Below are 7,497 nucleotides of genomic sequence, written 5' to 3' on the forward strand. Positions count from 1 at the left end.
GTTATCTTTTGAGTCTTTCTTTTTAGATCACTGCCTACATTAGTAATCACTCTAAACTGTTAAGTAGATGAATGCCCCATCTTGGGGGCTGGGTGGGAGAACATCAATGGCTGATGGTGGAGTGCTAGCATTTGGCCTTGAGGGATACTCACTAGGTGTGATGTACCCCAGGATGCATGAAAAAGCATCATAGAGAGGGGCCCAGAAGAGGCTGAGAGTGAGTTGGCCCATACCAGAAAGACCTGGTATCAGAACTAGAAAGAACCAGAGTGAGTGAACCCAGAGACCAGACGCTGTGGCAGGGCATGGACATCAACATTGATGCCATGTCATAAGGACAGGGACCAGATGCAGATGTCAGTGCCACTGCACAGCAGAGCCAACCATCCTTGACAATGGTTCTTGGTCCAGACACCACCCCTAAAAGAAAGAGGGTAAAGGTAGAAGAGGTTGAAATCTTGACCTAAGTTTTAAACCTGAATTCATCATGTTTACATATGGAATTACTACTGGGTTACCTTAGACCCAACACACACACACACACACACACACACACACCTTCCCCAGACAAAAAGCTCTTATGATATTTAAAGTCAAGTGTTTAAAATCATGTGATTTTGAAAATAGGTAACAAAACAAAATCTTAAAGCATGTGTCCTCTAAAAATCCTTGTGAATTGGTTTGGTCTGGCAGGTGCCAAGGTCACAGTGAATTTGATAGCTATAATTTATCAGAAATGCAGCTGCTTGTTAGAATTATAACCAGGTTGAACTTTGTACTGAGCTGGCAATTTCTAGTGAAGCAGGTGGCCATGGTGGAAACCTAAGGTCGGATTACACAAGCCAGTGTCTGGATTTGTTTTCAATGGGGTGTTATGACTTTGAGAGTAATGACATGCAGCTGATGGAGGTGCTGCTTCAAGCAGGTACATGGTGCTTACATGGGTCACATGAGGTGACCCTTGGGGCTCAATGGCTGCTGTACCTTATCGTTTTGATTGTCCCTGGTTTTCCAACAGCTCCACAAACTGTATTACTCAGGTGTAGGCAGAACTTGTAAACTGGGAATTTAGGTTGGGAGACACTGAGAAGGTTAGAAGGGTTTTTTGGTTACTTCATGCTGCTTTAACAGAAGATACCACAAATGGGTAGTTTTAACAAACAGAAGTTTATTCTCTTACAGTTTTGGAGGCTAAAAGTCCGAGTTCAAAGTGCCAGGCTATAGGGGCTGGGTGAAAGCCTCTCAACCTTGGGCTTCAGCTCTGCTGCTTGATCCCAGCCCACTGAAGCTGGAGGCTTTCTTCACTCAGGCAGTTGCTGGCTACTGAAGAGGACAAACCCAGGTGGACAGATAAAAAGGCACAGTCCTGATATTACCAAAACACATGGCAGGCCATTGATTCAAGTCCGTTAAGAGTTCCAAATCGGCAGACAACATGGCAGGCTGCTAAATAACAACATGGCTACATGCAAGATCCAAGCATGCCAAAAAACTCAGAAACCTTTCTCAAAGCTGTCTTCTTATATACTAGAAGCAGACCACATCCCTAAGGCAGCTACTCAGCTTCTCACAGTAGATTCCACCATGGAGTTGATTACCAGTCTCATCATGGGGAATACAACATCCACCTGCACAGCCACTCAAAACCAGCCCCAGCCAAGTTGATACATAATCTTAACTACCACAGAGGGCAAGTGGCTGGCATGAATGAGGCCAGAGGTGGAAGAAACCTCTAGAACTCAGACAGGGGTAGGTAATATGTAAGAAATAAGACCTGAACAAGAATTAGGGTGTTCCATGTGGGGACTGGGGCACTCTAGCAATAACCCACTTATCAGACCTGGGGCTGAACAAGCTACCCAATGCTGAGGTCCCCAATTATGGCTGGTCTGATTAAATCTTTTTGCCTCTGATCAGGATTGGGCCTGGGAACTGGGAGCAAGGATGACTCTGCTGGTATAGGTTCTGCAGGGTTGGCTAGGAAATAAGTGCTGCCTGAATTACAATGTAAATTTTCATAGGCCTCTATGTTCTATCAGAGGGACCAGGCGTGGGAGGGCAGGCACCATGTTGTAGTCTTCTTTCCATTGAGCATACCTCATCGTTTTGCTGGTATATTATGGACTGAAGGGTCTTGATTCCCTCAAGTAAGAAAGACAATTGAGAAATCAACTTCTAGGCAGTTTGCTATATGAAAAGGAGTTATTTTCCTGGTTTCCTACATGATCCATGACAAGAGAATAATCATGGAGCTGAAAAGCAAGGCCTATATGAAGCTTCACTGGGAAGAGGGAGTATTTGGGGGAATGGAAGCTTGTGGTCAAGTCAGGGACCACAAGGAACACTTTGGGATGTTCTTATTCCTCTCCACCACAGACTCTCATTGGTTTGGATTCCATGGAGGTTGGATTGTACTGATGGACCTCAAGGCTATGCTGGCCTCCAAGTTCTGCCTCACTTCTCAGGCCTCCCACATTTACAAACACGGCACATGTGTCTTTTATTTTCTCACCAAATGCTTATGTCCCCTTTAACCCTGAAATCCAATGCTTAAGGACTTCCCTCACCACCTGAGTCCCACCAGTTTGAGAGTTTATGACAGAGCCTGGGTCTCCTTCATTCCCCATGGTTGTCCTTATAAGGGAGGTCTGGACCATGACTTGGTGTGATGCAGACACAATGCAAGAGGAGTAGAGATTTTCCATTCAGAATGAGAAAGGATTTTGTGCTGGTCACCCTCTGAAACCTTGTAGGGACTACAGCCAGTTGTTTCAGGGAAGGGGGAGGAGCTAATAGGCACCTGAGTGCTAGTAACAGAAGAAGTCAGAGAACAGTTGTGGATCCTTGGGAAAGCCCAAAGTCAGTCCAGAATTAGAATTGGAGTCTGAAAGGAGGATGGAGCTGGTCAGGTGGGTTGGTTCAATTCAAAGACATAAGGTCCAGAGAGATACTGAAGCTTTGAGAGAATAATGGTTAATAATTACTACTGAGGTAATTATGTCCTTGGAAGATGGAAAGAGAATATATGAAAGTCTTAGTGCAGAATCCAAATTAATAGTTTAGATTTACATCTACATAGATTCTTTTGCTATTTGTAGTCTCCATATTATTACAGGGAATAGTATCTCTATGCCTAAGGCATTTGACTGCTAACCAGAAGGCTGGTGGTTCAAACCCATTAGCCACTCCTCAGAAGGAAGATTGGGCAATCTACTTCCGTAGAGATACTGCCTTGGAAACTCAAGGAGGGGTCACTATGAGTCAAATCTGACTTGATGGCAGTGAGTTTGGGTTTTTTTTGGTTTATGCTCAACATGATAATATGGGAAGAGTACTAATCAGGGTTTGAGAAGCCTCAGTCTCTTCTACTGGAAAGTTACTTATCTCTCTGAGCCTCTACTTATCTGAAAAATAGGCCATCAGTATGCTTTTGAGAGTTGGATGAAATAACATGCTTGGAGATATTTCTTAAGAAGCTCAAGTGCTTTGAATGTGAAAGATGGATAATTATTTATTTCCCTAGCTACAGAAAGATATGGGTTTGGAGGGATTGTTATGTACTGAAATAAAATATAGTCATATCTAAAGTTACTTCATATGTTGTTTAGTTTTTGTCTTTTGTGTCCTAAAAATATCAGGGACTTACGAGGCCTAGTTTAAGAAGGTAAGGAAAGGTATTACTGAATTGCTGGATAACCTGAGAACAGAACCCAGTCGCCTGATAAGATATTTATATTTCCACTTACTATCGACACTAAGAATAAATATTAATGTAAGACTGGATATTAGTGGACACGTGCTTTAACAGAAAAAGGGTTCACTTGGTCTTAATAATGAGTTACATGAACCATGTTTTCTTAACCAGCTATGTTTCTGCTTGCCCAGAGAACCAAGATCTCTGTTGCTATTGGCTGTTATTGACTCACCGACTACTTATCCTGATATTACAATTCCATTTCCTTTTAGCATTTTTAGACAGTATCTTTATGTGGTATTTGAAACTATGCATATTTCAAGGAATTCTGATGACACAGTTTTAATGGGGTGGACCTGTTCCAAAGTGAGGGTTTGTGAGGAATGAGGAGAAACAAGTATTAGAACCTTAATCATAATTTGTAAAAATGTTAAAGAGAGTGGTGGGTGATGCTTACTAACTAAGATAAAAATATTTGCTAAAGGGCTGGGTAAGGCTCTGAGAAAAACTTTTCAAAGTGACATTCAGGGAAGATCTGGTAAAAGTATTAACAGGAATCCTAGGACAAACTTTTAAGAATTAAGGTAGGAATGGTGTGAATGATGCTTAGCAGCAAAGTTTAAAAAATGGGATCAGAAGTTTCAGGGTGCCCAATTATAAACAGGGAGCTCTGGTAGCATAGTGGCTAAAGCACTTGACTGCTAACCAGAAGGCTGGCGGTTCAAACCCACCAGCCACTCCTCGGAAGGAAGGTTGGGCAATCCTACTTCCGTAGTGATACTGCCTCGGAAACCCAAGGAGGGGTCGCTATGAGTCGGGGCCGACTCGACGGCACATAACAACAACAACAATTGTAAACAATTTACCTCTATCTGTATCATTTTATCAGGAATAACTGACTGGAAGTATTTAATATGAAGACAATATTGACATTTTAGAAAGTTGAAAAACCAACAGTAGAAATCATTCATGTTTCTATCACCTTACCACAACAGTTAGAACTTTGTATAGTGTTCACCATTATTATCTACTTTTTCAAAATCACAATTGTACACTTCATGCCATTTTACATGTTTCCAGATTATTACACTCTTCATAAGTATGGTTTTTATGTTTATTGTTTTTCAAGTTGTATTTTATTGTATTTTTTAAAAATCTTTTTTATTGTGATTTGGGTGAAAGCTTACAAAGCAAATTAGTTTTCCATTCAACAATTCATATACGTTTTGTTTCATGCCATTGATTGCAGTCCCCACAATGTGACAGCACTCTTCCCACTTCTTCCCTGTGTTTCCCCATTACCATTCATCTTTATTTCCTGTCCCTTCCTGCCTTGTGAACTTTGTCTCTGGGTAAATGCTGCCCTTTTGATCTCCAATGGTTGATTGTTCTAAGGAATGTGTATCATTCTGGTGTTTTCGTTCACTTTATATTCCTGACTATTGTTTGTCTGAAAGTTGAGACACAGCACCAAGTTCAAGGCCATAGTCTTGGGGGTTCCACCAGTCTCAATTTGACTAGTGAGCCTGGACTTCTTTATGATTTTGAATTTCATTCCACGTTTTTTTCCTACTCTAGCCAGGACCTTCTATTGTGATCATTTTCAGAGCGTTCAGCCGTGGTAGCCGGGCATCATTTAGTTTTCTTGTCTCAGGGTTATGGAGGCAGAAGTTCACATAGTCCATGTTAGGAACAATGCTAAGATCGGCAGACAATGTGGCAGGCTGCTGAATGAAGATTTGGCTACGTTCAGGGTCTAAGCGTGCCAAAAAGCTCAGAAACCTTTCACAAAGCTGTCTTCTTATATACTAGAAGCAGATCACATCCCTAAGGCAGCTAGTCAGCTACTCCCAATAGATTCCACCGTGGAGATGATTACCAGTCTCATCATGGGGAACAACTACATCTAGCTGCCCAGCTAATCAAAACTAGGCCTAGCCAAGTTGACACATAACCTTAACTACCACAATAACTTTGCTACCTGTATGCTCTATTATATTCATGGATATATTTGTACCCACCCACTCACTGCCATTGAGTTGGATCTGACTCATAGTGACCCCTCCTTGGGTTTCTGAGGGTGTATCACTATGGAAGTAGATTGCCCAAACTTCCTTCTGAGCAGTGGCTGGTGGGTTTGAACTGACAGCCTTCTAGTTAGCAGTCACATCCCCTAGGCACTATGCCACCAGAGCTCCCGGATATATTTGTAGCACATATAAATACATATGTAGAAATACCCTCTGTCAAACCTATATATATTCATGTTATAGTCCCATTTGCCTTCCCACACCTGTTCAGCCTGTGTGTCTATCTATGTAGCCACTTACAGAATATTATTATTACTGTTTGTGGTAGTTAAGTTTGTGTGTCAACTTGGCTAGGCCTGGTTGAGTGGCTGGGCAGCTGGATGTAGTATTCCTCATGATGAGACTGGTAATCAACTCCATGGTGGAATTTACTGTGAGCAGCTGAGTAGCTGCCTTAGGGATATGTCTGCTTCCTGTATAAGGAGAAGCCTTGGGGGACAGTCTCTAGCTTATGGCACGCTCGAACCCTGTATATGTAAGAGTCATTGTTCAGCAGCCTGCTGTGCTCTGCTGATCTTGGGACTTTTAAAGGACTTGAATTAATAGCCTGCCATGTGGTTTGGTAATACTGGGACTGTGCCTTATTACTTGTCAACCTTGGGCTTGTCAGCCTCAGCAGCCAGCAGTTGAGTGAAGAAAAGCCTCCAGCTTCAGTGGGCCAGGAGCAGGAGGCAGAGCTGAAGCCCACGGTTGAGGGGCTTTCACCCAGTCCCTAGAGCCTGGCACTTTGAACTCGGACTTGCCTCTAAACTTCAAGAATAAACTCCTGTTTGTTAGAGCCATCCCATTTGTGGTAATTCCTGTCAGAGCGGCACTAGGTAACCAGAACACTGTTACTGCAGGATTGTGTATGTAACAGCATTTTCCTTTGTTGCCTTTAACTCTTGCGCTACCTTCAGTGCCTTCCTTTGCCTAGAACATTTTGTGCTGACTTCCCGCTTATTGTATGTTGCCTTCCCTTTCACCCAAGTTAATATGTGTCTACCCTCTAGTTAGTGATTAGTCCTTCCTAACCCTCACACACCTGGTAGGCATCAAAAAAAGTTTCTTTAAATGTGAAAACCTTTTCTTGACTTATAATTGTGGTCTCATATAATATTTGTCCTTTTGTGATTGACTAATTCCACTTAGCATAATGTCTTCCAAGTTCATCCACGTTATGAAGTGTTTCATGATTCTTCATTACTCTTCCATGTTGCTTAACATCCCATTGTGTGTATGCACCATAGTTTGTTTATCCATTCATCTGTTGATGGACACTTAGGTGGTTTCCATCTTTTTGCAGTTGTGAATATTGCTGCTATGAATGTGGGTGTGCATATATCTATTCATGTCACAGTTCTTATTTCTGTAGGATGCATAACTAGTAGTGAGATTGCTGGATCATATAGTATTTCTATTTCCAACTTTTTAAGGCAGTTTTGCACAGCAGTTGTGCCGTTTTACAGTCCCACCACCAGTGTATGAGGGTTCCTTGCTAGCATATGCTGTTTTCTGTTTTTTTCTAACTTTGCTTTTAATGCTAGTGTGAGATTATATCTCATGATTGTGCACCTTTAATGATTGTGAGCATTTCTTCACATGTTTATTAGATGACTGAATGTCTTCTTTGGTGAAGTGTTTGTTCATGTCCTCTGCCCATTTTTAATTGGATTATCTGTCTTTTTGTTGTTGAGGTGTTGAAGTTTTCTATGTCATTGCCATTTTTTTTTT

This window comes from Orycteropus afer, unplaced genomic scaffold, assembly GCF_000298275.1.
Source record: "Orycteropus afer afer isolate SDZICR_OR568_19922 unplaced genomic scaffold, OryAfe1.0 scaffold00015, whole genome shotgun sequence".
NCBI classification, from domain to species: Eukaryota; Metazoa; Chordata; class Mammalia; order Tubulidentata; family Orycteropodidae; genus Orycteropus; species Orycteropus afer.